Source organism: Cyclopterus lumpus, chromosome 20 (assembly GCF_009769545.1).
Source record: "Cyclopterus lumpus isolate fCycLum1 chromosome 20, fCycLum1.pri, whole genome shotgun sequence".
Taxonomy (NCBI): Eukaryota; Metazoa; Chordata; class Actinopteri; order Perciformes; family Cyclopteridae; genus Cyclopterus; species Cyclopterus lumpus.
This window is the reverse complement of record NC_046985.1, coordinates 15,260,815-15,275,462: the sequence shown is the minus strand read 5'-3', so window position 1 is coordinate 15,275,462 and position 14,648 is coordinate 15,260,815. Positions and strand designations below refer to the sequence as shown.

At 41.7% G+C, this 14,648-nt stretch overlaps 1 long non-coding RNA gene across 1 annotated transcript in view; it reads left to right on the top strand.

Annotated features, from left to right (window-relative positions):
- The window catches only part of LOC117749753, a 37,538-nt gene extending 35,191 nt beyond the window's left edge, over window positions 1-2,347 (top strand). Inside the window, exon 3 of the long non-coding RNA XR_004611735.1 lies at window positions 1,523-2,347. This is a non-coding gene — a long non-coding RNA (uncharacterized LOC117749753). The remainder of the gene's footprint in view (window positions 1-1,522) is intronic.
- Window positions 2,348-14,648: the final 12,301 nt, after the last annotated feature.

The window sequence follows — 14,648 nt, the reverse complement described above, 5'->3', positions numbered from 1 at the left end:
ATTTTAGCAGATAACAAATTAACAAATGATCGTGCTGGAAAGATGCTCTTACCAAAATCAGAAGCAGTGCATGACAAAAAGTACTTTTGAGTCCCCTACCTGTTTCAATAAATATATGGCTGCATAGAAGGTGAGAAAAAAGCATAAACTACTATGCTTTGAAAAGATTGTTGCACAGACATATTATTATGTGATTATGCATCTTAATTTCCATAAAACTGTTATTACTCTGCAGTGTCTAGCATGGATCATATTCCTGCTGACAAATGTATTTTCCAGAGTGCATTTTTTAAAATCTGATTCTCTGGAAAAAGACACAATGTACTAAAAGCTGTGAAAGAGGTTAATTCGCACAGGAAATAAATCAAATGAGTGTTTTCATTTTTAAAGAATAATTGGCAACTAGACCACGTTAAATAAGTTGTCAAGGTGAGCAATAGTTTCAGTGGAGCTATTCACACTCCAAAACACTGCGGTTCTGAGCCATTATTTTACAATCAGGTTAAAGTAACAGTCTGGTTATACTTTATCGCCTGAGCCGTCTTGGCAGTCTGTCGAGGGAAGTGAGCTGTGCACGTCCTCCTGAAGCCTCCATAATGCATCCTGCAGGCCCAAACACCGCCCGGCGCACATTGCACAACCACAAAGGAAATGTACAGCTCGAGATAAGAGTCTGAACAAACATTCCAGTTTTTCTTTGCTCGTGTGTCGGTTTATTCCGAGCACTTGGTGTGTCGGGTCAGAGAGAGAGAGCCGCCCCATGGCAGAGGATGTTGTGTCTCTGGCTCCTTCCCAGGCTTGTTTCTGCTTACATAAAGTGTCACAACAGGCAGGAAACGATGACAAAGTGATGTGGATGTAACCAGCGATCCCACTTAAACCGCAACATGCTGCCTTCCCAGCAGGAGCACTTATTCCCTTCCTGCATTTGGATGCGCCATAAAACAAATTCACGTGTTTAGAGACCCTTTCTTTACGTACAATAATCCTTTAGGCCTGAAAACAGACCCTCATTTTGCTTGACAAAACACTTTAAATGGTTCTTTCCTCGCCTGATATCCCTTTACAGGAAGAGATTGGGTATTTCCCTTCAAAAGCCCAAGGGGGAAAACATGAGAAGGCTTTTTGCTGATCACTCAGAAAAAGCACAGCTGAGTGATTGATGTCAGTTTTCAGGTGATGTTCCCATAACTATTTCTTCCTTGAAAGACGGTGAGATCCTTTATAAAAGAATTCAGCCGAACTCTTGATTAGCCTTTATATAAATCCTGATAAGCACTTGGATCAAGCGGCAGTATTGTCAGCTGGGAGGTGTACTGGAAAGAGAGAAAGAAAAGAAGTCTGAAACAGTATCTGGGACACACCTGCTCTTAGCAGGTCAGCTGGCCTGTGAAAATCAAGCCTCTTTTCATTGGCAGTGTTAAGGAAATCACACCGTGCCTTGTGCAAACCTCACAATGAAGGCAGCGAGAACAGAAGGCCGGATTTTCTCTTTTGACCCTGTTGTGTTTTCACTCTTTAGGTTTGCAACACTCCGAGCTCCGTGACTGTTTTCATCAAAGAGGAACACTTCCCTCCTTTGGAGACTCGCCCTTCCGTGGGAAGATCCGCGGCGAGACACAACCGCAACACGATCCGCTGCGCATCCATCGATTTCAATGTCACATGTACACAAGTATCATAGCGTTTGCACGTGTGCAAGGAATTTGTCTTGTTGGCGCAATACATCTGATAAGGAAAATTATAATACTTCAAATGTATTTATCTTTGAAAATAAATTTGGGCCAGGTATTTGCTTTTCTAATTCACAAGATGGATTGCCATGGAATTTTGTTCACATATTCATTGATGTGTCCGATTGGTTTAGGCGATCCCGACTTTCCCTACAGCGCCACCATGAGGTTGACATTGGCAGTTTTGTCTCAATTGGATTCCATTAAAATTAAAATTGAATCGATTAACTTTTCATCTAGTGCTATCATCAGGTCAAAAAGGTTTACTCTTTAATGTACTTTGTGTTTAGTGCCAATGAGCAAATGTTCACATGCTAACCTAAAATGGTGAACATTACACCACATGACACCGCTAAACATCAGCACGTTAGCATTTGAGTACAGCCACTAGCGTAGCTGTAGAATCGAAGTTATGATTTCCTGGTATGTTCATGAATCAAGTACACTCATCACAATATCACTGGTGATTTCATCAAGGTAAAATGTCAAGCTTTAACTGCTCCACACCCTAAAGAGTGCAGTACATGACTTGTCCAGATAGATGATTTAATCAACAATCTATTCACGCACACGTTTCGGGAAGCTTTGAAACAATCTTGCTCATGCGAGTAAGCCACGGTGCAATAACACACTACATCACTACATCCAGCATAAAACCTGCAGAAGGTGATGAACACTCTGATAAAGCAATCAAGCCCAAATTGCACTGTGGCATGGGAACACGCTGTCGAACACAGGCCCAGACCAGCACACATCTCATCATCCAGCCCATCCGCAAGCCACACACAGATGATAATGAGTCTCTGTCAGTGGCATCCAGCAGTATTGAACTAGATCCTGTGTGTCGGGGGAGCAGCCGAGGCAGAGGCACATCCCCCTGTACCGCTAAGCCCTGTCACCAGCTTGTATTCAGCTTTGGCTGATTAAAACTGATGGGGTGACATGATTGTGACCTGTATGGATTTCTGATGCTCCCAGGCACACTGCCCGACTACATGTGTCTTCTGCCTTTGACAAACCCACCTGGGAGCCCTCCAAACCGAGCCACGGAATGCATAATTCAAGAAACAGCAGGCAATCAATACCAAACACAGAAATGAAATGGGAGGGAGAGAGAGGGAGAGAGAGACCGAGAGAGACGGAGACGGGGAGAGGAAGAGAGAGGGGAAGGCATCTAAACTTCCCCGGCTATGTCCGTCAGCAGCAGTCAATCAAGTATTCACTTCTAATCCTGGTGTGAGTTTCTCGTCTCGACATGAAACTTTGGCAAAGCTCAATCATCCCTTTGAGGAGTTAAATCCATGCAGAGCATCATCGATCTTTAGGAGCTAATATGTTGTCATCCTGCCACCGCTGTGTTTCGACACCTGATTCCTGGGCATGAATAATATGGTAATAAAAATTTGTTTTTAACGGAACACATTCCCAAAGTTAACATTCTGGGAGCCTGCGTTGTACTTCCTGGCTGCATCGACTGAAATAAAATCAGAACAGACATTATGCAGCTCAATTACCATTTTAGTGATTACAATTATGTTTTAAACATGATGTTTTGATTCCAAACTGGCCTGCAAATAGTGCATGTTACAAAATCCACTTGAAATTCTTTTTCCTTTTTTTTTCGGGCAGCGTGAGATTGTTGTGTTTAACATTTGTGATTGACGTCTCCTTCTCCCTAACAAATTCCTTTCCATTCTGGCACTTCCTCACTGTCACTCTCACTCGACGCTACAGACAGAGTGTGGTTTTCTAAAGATTGAGGGGGAATTTCTAGCATATCCCCCCAAAATAAATCTAGTAATTGGGTGCCAAACCACTCAAGGACAATGGGAAGAAAGTAGACAAGGGTCTGTGGTTGGCGTAATGAGACATAATCACTTGTGTTATTAGTTCTGGCAGACAGACTGCAGTCCACACGGAACGAAACACTCTGCGCATACTCCTTAACCCCACATGGAGCAGCCCAAGCCCCTTGAAACAATGGAGGTTTTATGAGTCAGATTTTAACTCATTATTCCTTCTTTGTAAACAGAAAACTGTGCTGATTGTGTGATAGCTGGAACTGCTGTCTACAGTAGATTTGAGATATTTAGGGCCTTCATGAATGACCATTATACGCTTCCAATCTTTAATTACTTAGAATTATGCCACTGGTGACCTGCGGTGGCAGGGCAAACACGTTCCCTGAAGCCTTTTGTATGATATGATTGAGCTGAAAACTGTTTGAGTTTAAGCGGATTGTTGTGTTTTTACTGTCATTAAAGCTGCACTGTACAGTACAACCATGTCCAAATACATCCGTTGGAGAAAGAATGTACTAGAGTTCCTCTGTGCCTGTGTCATGGTCTGCCTGAGATCACCCACACTAGTTTGCCTCAAAGGCCAGGAGTGTGTCCGTGAGAGATGAGCCCTGACAGCCTGCACATGGCTACGGTAACTCACTCCACAGGACTGAGCCACAGTACGGTATGGTTGCATACTTTCATTAAAAACTTGAGAGTAACATTACGGTTACTGTTGCGTCTGTGGAATCCGGATGGTTCAGGATGCGTTAGCTTGAAGCTAAAGGTTTGAGGAAGCAGTTACAAAAGAGACCAAATACACCGTACGTAAGCTATTTATATTGTGTGTTTTCTTAGCTGGCTGGCTAGCATCAGCAACACATTAATCTACACTACATTCAGGAATTATGGGGTTTGTTCAGAGTTGGAGGGTATGTATAGTCTTTAATGCAAGGATGGGATATCATGAGTACTGTGACAATGAAAATGAAGGCAAAATGAAAGGGGTCACTTGTAGTCATGAACTGGCAGAGAACAGTTCCCCTCAGCTTAACAGAGCTATAGTGAGTTTCAGCTCATTGTTCAGCTTTCCGTCCACAACCTTTCTGTTTTGGTTGACTCTCAGGGCTCCCATAGCATCATTTTTTAGCACGGCATGTACCTGATTTTGCTGGAAAAGCTCTAAAGCCCAATATTTCCTTCAGGAGTTTGTTAGAGTCCAAACACAGAGCTAAAAGTCAGGACAGTCAGTCAAGTTAGTTGCAAAAGTAATGTTCCAAGTTATGTGACTAATTATGTGGCCTGTTAAGTAGGCTAATAAGTAACCTAAGTAACTTGAACTGTCACGACAGTATTGTTTAGAGTGCGTAGAACATTGTGCATAGTGTGATTTTGTGGCAGTTTTAGCAGCTGTTGCCATAAGTAATGCTAATTTCAGTGCAAAAACCCCCAAAACAATTTAAAAGCTGCTAAAAACAGTCAAACAGACTGGTTCATCCATCTCTGTTAATCTTTTCTTCCAATTAATTTCCCTTTCATTTCCCGGCTCATTATTGCACTCTGTGTGTTCATCAGTTTGCATCCCACCTCTAATGACCTGAGCGGGAAGGCAGAAACGGCCTCAGCGTTGCTGGACTTTGGCCAAAGCAAAGCCCACTAAATGGACATTCATTAAAGGACAGTCTAAGGGCACTACTGCAGATGGTGCAATGGGAAACATATAGATTGCTAGATTCTTAATGTTGTATGAAGTTGGAACTTTTTGAGCAGGGTAAATATAGTATGAATATGTGTGTATATATATATATATATATATATATATATATATATGGAGACAAAACTTAGGAGTGGGAAAGACAGGCCTCTTTTTCTTTTTTTCTCCATTGAACGCAAATGCATGGAATGTTGGGGTAGTTGGAACAATACAGAGACAGTCTAGATAAAGGGCTTTTCGGAGTGAATAGGTTGAATCAAAAAGGCTGCCTGAATGACTTGCCTCTGACTCTGCCTGTGATTGACACTCTACATACAGTCATGGCGGGGGAGCTGGAGCTCCAGCTTAGGGGAAGCTTCTTCCTAGGGTTCTCCTGCTCCCTTGTTTTTAATTAGTCACACTGAAAACTGTAACTGGAGCCGAGGCTTAAACAAATTAAATTCCTACATAATAGCTAGTTTTAATACAATTGTGGAGCAATTAGGATGGATATTTGTTGCCGGCTGGCATAATAATGCACGCTGTGTCTTACTTTCTCTCCCTTGCCTCTTTGCAGTATCGAAGTGTTTTCCACCGGGGAATTTCTCTGTGGGCACCAGGCACAGATGTGCTCCCGAGTACAGCATATGGGGCTCTGGCCATTGAAAACACTGCTCCAGAGTAGAATATACTCATGCATTCCCCAATTAGAATAAATTATTATCTCTCTCTAACCAGGATTTGGCTTGATTTCTATGTACGTCCAAGATAAGGTAAGTGGGCTATATGCAATTTGTTATGGACAGTTGTGGCAAAAGAATTCACTCTCCTGGCAAGATTTTGATTGCGTAGCGTACTGTACCAAACTATATAGGCAGAGTGGAGCTCCATCAGCTTTATGACTGTCATAGCTGTCAATTGTCTCGTTACCCCATGTCAAGTCAAAGGGGTATTCATATTTATGTCATGAGGCTGCACTGTATGGGAAACTGTGCTACAACCCATTATTTATTGAAGGATCAGTGACAGACATTGTACCTGAGGAAGTCTGAAAAGTGAAAAATAACATTCCTCTTTCTTAATAAGGCTGTCATGTCAAACATTTATGGGACAGACAGCAAACAAGAGCAGAGGTGTACGTTTATTGACATCATGATTGGGGAAGGCTGTCACAGGATACAGGTTAGGGAGAGTACCAAAAAAGAAAAAATCAGGGATTGTGTTTGGAGGAAGTGCTTATCGGTGAATTGCCCAGAGGCCTTTTCAGAAGAGAAACAGGCTATGTTTCACGGGGTTATGTGTTTTGATTTGTGCTTGTATGAAAGCTATAACCCATATCTGTTACCGGAAAATCTGAAACACAGGAACTTAAAGCCAATTCCAGATTTCCCTAATTTTGGAAAAAGAAAAATAGACGCCCATTCATGCATTGCCTGCAGGCAAATTTCAAATGCTGGAATATTATTGATATGACTATTAAAAGGATTGTAAGATGAAAACAGACCAGACAATGCTGCAATAATGACCTGTAAATCACCAGGTAGCATACCCTGCTTTATGGTCTATTTTATTCTCAGAATTCACTAAATTAACATCACGCTGTATTGAGAAAGATTTGAAACTAGCAATCATAAACTCATGTTTACAATGTGTACTGAGGTAATACATTTAGAGAGAAGTAGAGTCATTTTCTCATAGACTTCTATACGATCTGATTATTTTTTTGGAACCACAGGAGTTAGATATAATGCATTAAGGCACTTCTGCATAGGCTTCCCTTTGCAGACCCGGAGTTTGCTGCCTGGGAGCCATAGTAGCATTAATTTTGTCGTGTTTCTGGCCACCTGAAGAATGTAATTACAAATGTAATTGTTATTCTAATAAATAATGCAGATAGGTGCATGCATCAGCCCATCATTAGTAACATTGTTGCTGCGATTTAGCAAATGAGGCAAACAGTAGAATAATAGCCTACACGCCCCCTTGGTGCTTCAATTATTGATTCAAACTCTAATTACACAATTATGAGGCAAATGGAGCTGGGTATTTGAGGGGCACACAGGGGAGTGCTCTGAAAGCCATAATTGGGATCCGATGGTCAGGGGGCGCTCATTAATTGACCCCTGCTGATCTGCGCTGAACAGAACAGTCAACAGGGCTGTTAACTATGCAACATTCACATGCACGAAAGCCAAATGTAAATGAAGATGGCAGCAGCCTCACTGCTGGAGCTGTTGTCAGCTGCAATCGTGACTGGATGATGGGGACGGGCTGGTAACACACTTCCGCAAACACCCTACCCCGCTGCAACATCGCCAAACAATGAGAGGAGAAGGCTTACACCCGACAAAGCTCTTTGAAACTGAAGGATCAAGCGGGGAATGGTGTGTCTGTGCCAGCGGTGAGATGCAGTAACCCACTGAGCCCTGGGGGCTTTGGCCAGACAAACACATTGCCCAGAGGTGGCATCCATTTACTGGTTAGCAGACATTTGGGAAGCACAGCGGAGGAAGGCGTCCATCTTTTTATTGAGGCAAAGAAGTTGTGGCACCTACTAGGACAATGGCAGACGACGGTGACGAATAGACTCCATATACTACATGTGGGAATAGAGGGACAGAGTAACTGGCTGGGTGTGTAGTTCATGTTAGTTTGACGTTCCACTCAGGAGCTGGCCCAGTGACCAGGCAGCCGTCCAGTAAGCTGTCCAGCCACCCCATCAACCAGACAAATGAACAAAGTGTTTGTGAAAAGACATCAGCAGGGGGACACCCTGCACCTGGGGCTCGGTAAACCTTTTTCATCCCTTTCAACAAATCTCCCTCTTTCTTTCTGGTCCCCTTTTTATATCACCAGGGGGTATAACACACTTTGAAAAAGAAAACATTTCCTACTAGCTTGCCTTAAGACAAGCCTTTGTTTCTTTCGCAGCACTTCTTGTTGGTAGAACACTGTTTAATAGTCCACTGATGATGTTCCTTTTCTGTTGCCAAGTCCACAACAATTTGTGCATGAGGTTTAAAGCCGAAGACGGTAGGAAACATAAATCACAAATATGCGACTTGTGTTTCCAGATGGTAGCCATAATGGAGGCTGAAACGTATATTCAGACTGTGATTGACCAGCAGACATGTGAGAGCAGAGGTCAGAATGTTTATGTCCCTCATGATTATTAGTCATTGCAGTTCAAGACAGTTTAAAACATTTAGATTATGCACAGGGGTACAGCTACATCCTGTAACAATACTTAGTCCGCAGGGATATGTGGATTAACTGTTTGACCCCATCCCATCCACTTCACTGACTGAACACATGAGAAGCTTTACTTATGTGTGAGCCTGGACTATTTTTCTGTTGCATCATGCTTTCACCATTACTTAACCAGTTTTGCCCAACCCCAATCATCTTGGACATCTTGCCTTAAAAGTAACTTTAAAATTGGAAGATATATTTCAATTTGTTTACTTTTTTTTAATCTCAGCTGCATATTCTACATTTCAATTGAAAGCAAACTCCGGAATGTATCTCAGTATGTCATTTAAAAAGGTGAGGGATTGTTAGGTTAGTCCAGATGCATTTTAACCTCGGGATGACCTGTTCAAAAAAATCTGCGCAATTTTGTGGTAAGCTTTAGAGGCCAATTGAGAGTTAGATATAAAGACACCTATATCTGTGCAGTAAATAAAAGGCTACAGCCAGCAGCTGGTTTGCTTAGCCCAGCATGTGGAGTAGAAAAGTGGCATGTGTCTGGCTTTCAATGCCTCCCAGCTCCTTTAGCTCAACAATAATTAACATGTTAGATTTGTTAAATCCATAAAAAGAGTTTTAAGACTGACTCAAAAAGTTAATTTGTAAGTTCTGGTGTTTAGTTTAATTTTTACCTTCCGACAGCTGTTTTCTTTTGTATCCAATCGTTATGCTAAACTAAGCTAAGTTTATGCTAAGCTAAGCTATCTGGCTGTAGCCTTAAACAACAGTCACACCTCAAAGTGACTACCGGGAGCTTGGTGGTGTTTTGACTACTACCGGGGTTCGTTAGTTGCTACAGTTGGCAAGCTAACCAACCGACTTGCTAGCCAGCTGAACTGTTGACACGAAACACGATAGCTCCCTCTCCATTTCTTCCCAACTGGTCTATTTACTTCCCCTATGGCATTTTGTTCACTGTTGTGCAAAATTCCATTCAACAAAAGAATATTTACGATGGAAAATACAGCTCTCTGAGTTAACGAGCCAGTGGTAAGTTATCAAAATACAATATTTAATCCGACACATCAGCTTATTGCTCAGCAATGCAAATTGTCATATTGTAACTCAAATCTCAACACTTTAAATTTAAAACAATCAATATCATCTTTTTAGATGAAAAATTACTTGAACCATCCAAAATCAACCATCCTGAATCCAACAAGTGAACTTGCAGCGAGGGCTTGGGTGTGAATCTTGTGACACACCTTCCTGCAACCAGAGACCAGGCTCTTTAAATATGTATGCTAATTCTGGGCTCTTTTCTGGGGCCAGCGTATGGATCCGTTTCACGGTCGTTAACGGAGGTGGAACTGGACTCAAGTGTGCAACGATCTGGTTACCGTGACATTTCTATAGAGCCCCGGTGCAGCGGCCGCGTGGAGGGCCGGCGCGAGAACGTTAGCCGAGAATTCAAATATAGATCTCAGCCTCTCTATGGCAGCTTTTCTTTTACAGCAGCGAGCGACAGCAAATCCCACTGGAATAAAATGACTTGCTTCAGAAATTGCATTTTTCTTTCTTCCACCCATAAAACACTCACTTCATCTCTCACTTTATTGCTACGTTTCAATTAATGAGTTGTGTGACCCTTCCTAGTCAAAATTCATCCGCTATCATCACAGTAGAAGTGTTAATAAGAGACTCATTCTTCATTGTCCCAGACTAGTCTTAGTGGGAGTTCACACACCATGTCTGGAGTCTGGAAAATTGTGCTGCAATTCAGTTCTCCAGACAAGGGAATAGCTGTCAACTCCTGGAATGTTTCTGTGAAAATAAACAATGCTCGGGCTGCTCCTTGTGTCTCCCCGTCTTTCCCCTCTTAACTCTCCGTTTTAACCCTCTCCGCCGGGGCCTTGAGGCATAAAACAGTTACGGCAGAATTGAGAGGGGAAGTAAACCAGAGTAATGCGTCCTCAAGGTTGGAGGCAGTCAGTTCTGGCCCTGAGAGTGCCATCTTTCAACTCCTCAGCAAAAACATGTGTTCAAGGTACAGTTACAGGATCCCATCCAAGTCAGCCGCAGATCGTATTAATCACGTGTCTTTTCATCACGGCACAAAAAAAAAGGGGGATGTTCAGCGCTTGATGGTTTTCGCAGTGTACACAGCTTTGCAACCCACAATTTGTTTGTCAACTCAGTTCTGTGTGCACATTTATAGCCGGGTTGCAGAAGTCACAAATAGCAGAGAGTCATTATCGTAACTATGTTCCACATAATCATGTGTTCGTCTTGCCAAAGTCATTGGTTGATCTGATTTGTTAGGTCAGTTTAATCAGAATGCAAACACACAATATAAGTCCACTTCGGTGGATGAACTTAAAATGTCATGAATATGTGTAGTTCTAAAATAAAAGCAATGGCAAAAAAAATACTTTTGTTAGTTTTAAGGCACAATAAAGAATACTTGAAAGAAATTTGAAAAGAATGAATGACAGTATGTAGCAATGTAGAGTATAGTATATTAATTAAGTTGATCTGAAAATGTATATTTATAAAACATTTCCCCAAAATCTTTTGGAAGTTTATCATCAGAAAGGTTTTTATTGCATGGAAATATTGTGCCAGTAGAAATGTTATCAGACTGTTGTAAGTATTGGATACTTATGGATCTTAATAAATGTATTGTTTAATTTAAAGACATCGCACAACTTGGACCATGGAAGATTTTCTGCTGCTAAATGAGATAACATATAAAGGTTTTGTTGGCCAAATATGCTTCGACTAAGTCCTAGAGACAGCGCAATTTTTAAACAGATTACCATAAAAGGGAAAACGCATCTAGTAAAATGAATCTTCTACGTTGCTATGTTTTTAACAACCTGGCGTGTTCAGAGTATTGCAAGATGCAAAGTACTACAACTATGTTTCAACTGATACTAGTGTCATGGGTTGTATGTGTAACATGAGACACCAGCAGGGAAAAACATGCACAATGTATTCTTTTTAAAGGCAGAATGACTTACAATAGTGTGTATTATACTGCACCACTGATACATATCATCTTCTCATGGCTATCTTCTGATGTATTGTCACCGGACAAAGCAACCACATGTGACCCATTCATTACTCCTCTGTGACTTAACATTCTCTGGGGCAATAGTTTGAAAGGACTCTGCATAATGCCAAATGCGGGTAATTCTTTTCGAGTTGTATGTCGGATCCAGAGAGATGGTAAGAGGGCAATGGCCTGGGCTGGCACCAGCACAGATCGAGCGTTCTCTGGTTTCATTGCCTTGGCCCAGATACAGAAGCACTGCGGCCATCAACTTATTAGGAGCCAGCTGTCATCGGGGGAATTTGCAGAGTGAGTTTGTTATTGGATCCTGGGTGAGGGTGGAAAAGTAGTCGGGTTGTCTTTCTAGACTTGCGGTTTTACTGATTCAACTGACCACCAAGACCGGGGTATTACTACATCTGGCAACGTCTCGGACATGGAACCCCAGTGGTTCTGTAATAAGACACCTGGCAAAGAAGTTGATAATAAACCAGAGATCCACTTTTTGCTTCCACTAAAGATGCTGTCATACAAATTGTGGAAGAAGACTTCTGAAAGGAGGAAAGATCAACTTCTTCCCTCGAAATCGTGAGGTGACAACGTTTGCATACGTTGCACCTCCAAAAGTCAGACATCTTCATATCCTATTAGTATTTAGCTATTAACATCATTACAGATGGTAACAATGCCAAGTTAAACATTAACCCCATATGATGTATACGAATAGAAACAAATTGAAACAATGTATCAGGTCATAATTCTGTTGATACTATTCCATCTGTTCAGGTAATGCTGAATACTAACTTTGAATCAGCTTTTTTTTCACACAGAAGACATCTTGACATGTTGCAGGAGCACTGTTGTAAAGATGAAAAATTAATGAATTCCATTTAGCTGTTTCAACTTACATGGTCCTGGTATTGTAAATGTTGGCTCACTGTCGTGACTTATTTGGGCACTTTAACCTACCAGAGCCATCATTCATGTCATTAATGTTAATAGTATTGGTAATTATTAATGAATTTTTCTCTGGTTATGGAAAAGAAGACGTGGAATCTGCAGTCACAGTAACACATAAACATGCTAATAATAAATATGTGATGCAATGTTTGCAGGTGCACGTGAAATGTTTATCTTCTAGCTATCTTAGCTTTGCGTGTCTGCATGCTAACAAAGACTCATTAGCACTAAACGCAAAATACATCTGAGCTGACGAGGGAATGTCAGTTTCTGTATATTTTTGGTCGCAGAAGAAGAAGTTATTTCCATATGTTCGATATGTTTGGTGAATATGTTCACCAAATTTCACAGCTGACACATTAGACTCCAACCACAAACGCCAACCTCATTCCAGTCAACAGGATTCATCCTATGGGAACTATAAATGTATTGAATGTGATTAGTAATATACTTTATGTAATATGACTAAACCTGTATTGTCCCTTTGCATACCGTAATATACTTCTGATGGTGGTTTTGTATTCCATTGTTTAACTTCAGGCTTCTCTGAGATGTTTGGTGGGGGAGTAAAGGTGCAGTGGGAGCTCTAACTGCGGCACATACACTCTTCTGCAGCTGATACTCATCTTCACAGTTCAAATACACAGGGCCCAAACCAAATATTGCTCTTTGAGATCCACCAGGCACTTGATTATTTTCCTTTCAAACAAAGTTAAATTATTTTGATCGAGTCCGTCCACTCGGTCCCACATTTTTGTTTCCCCTGATAGTGTATGAATATCACCCAAATTCACATAGAAAGCATAACAGTGAAGACAGTAAGGTTCCAAAAGGCTTCTTTTTTTTGATAATGTAAATGTTTGACGACAGCACCAATTTCATGTTGAAACTTCCTCATTAAACAAAAAAAAAGGAAAACAACTTGGAAGACATCTTTTATTTTGCTACACAAAGCAAAATGTTGATTGTTAAACGTGCAAATGGGAATGTTTTCACTGTCCACAGCAAGTAGACGCAGGTCGGTTAGATGTGACTTTTTAATCAAACACAAAATAGCTAGAAAACACTGAAACATTAACCACAAATATCATCATCAAGTTTGTGTCATTTTGTTAGTGACATCTGAACAGTTTTTTGATTAACACATGTGAGAAGGCATTACAGCCACTGGACCATTCAAGGTCAAGTTGACTTTCCCTGTCACCCCCTTAACGTGGCGTGAAACCAGTAATACATTCTGTTTAATGGAGTGACACAAGGCATCGCTGTGGGCTGGGCCAGAGGGGTTTGATCGTGACCATCGAGCCAGAAAGTTGGTGCTGAGCGGCATAAGGCTCACCAGGAGCCCTCCTCTATTTCAATGCGCGGCCTGACAGCCAGCATTTTGCTGATGGCGACCTAATAAGGCCTGGCGTGAAGTGACCCCGGTGCAGGCCTGCTGACAGCCTCCAACGTCACCTACCCCCCACATCCCCACCACCCCGCTCGAGCCATCAGGCGGCCCCTTCATCAAGGAGGCCCATGCGTCTTTCCACAAACTTTGACTCTTATCATGGAAGGCCATTGCTCGTGTCAGATGGCCTTAATGACTCAATCCATCCGATCGAATACAGGAGAAGCTGGTATGCTAGGAATGGGCCTGGGCGTGTGTGTGTGTTTGTGGTGGTGTGGTTGAGGGTGTGTGTGGAGGAGGTTGGTCTTCTGTGCTTCTTTTACTACTCTAAAGGAACAATTTAATTATTTCCTCCCACTTTGGAATACAAATAAACCCAAACTCAACCCACCAACCTTAGCAAAAGAAAATACAGTGAAGTGACAGTTAGCAATAAATCAGGAAACAACATGTCAGTGGAGTGAAAAAGCCAATCCAATTACCTTGCAGAGAGCCAGCAGCAGGTTAGCTTAGCTTAGATAGTGGAAACCGGGAAAACAGCTAGCCTGGCTCTGTCCAACGGTAAAAAACAAACACACACACGTGACGCTCCCTAAGTAACATTTTTGTGTCTTGCTTGTTTCATTTGTACTTTAATTGGAAAGTAAAAATGACAAGTTAAGGTTTTAACAGGTGAGCACTGATGTTGCTCAATGTGGTTGCCAGACACAGACTCTAATCATGAGCTACGCTAGGCTAGTTGTTTCCCCCTGCTTCCAGTCTGTATGCTGACCTAACCAGCTCCTAGCTGTAAAACTGTATCCATCTTATTTTTTCCATATGCATTTTCAAAAATGTCCTTTAA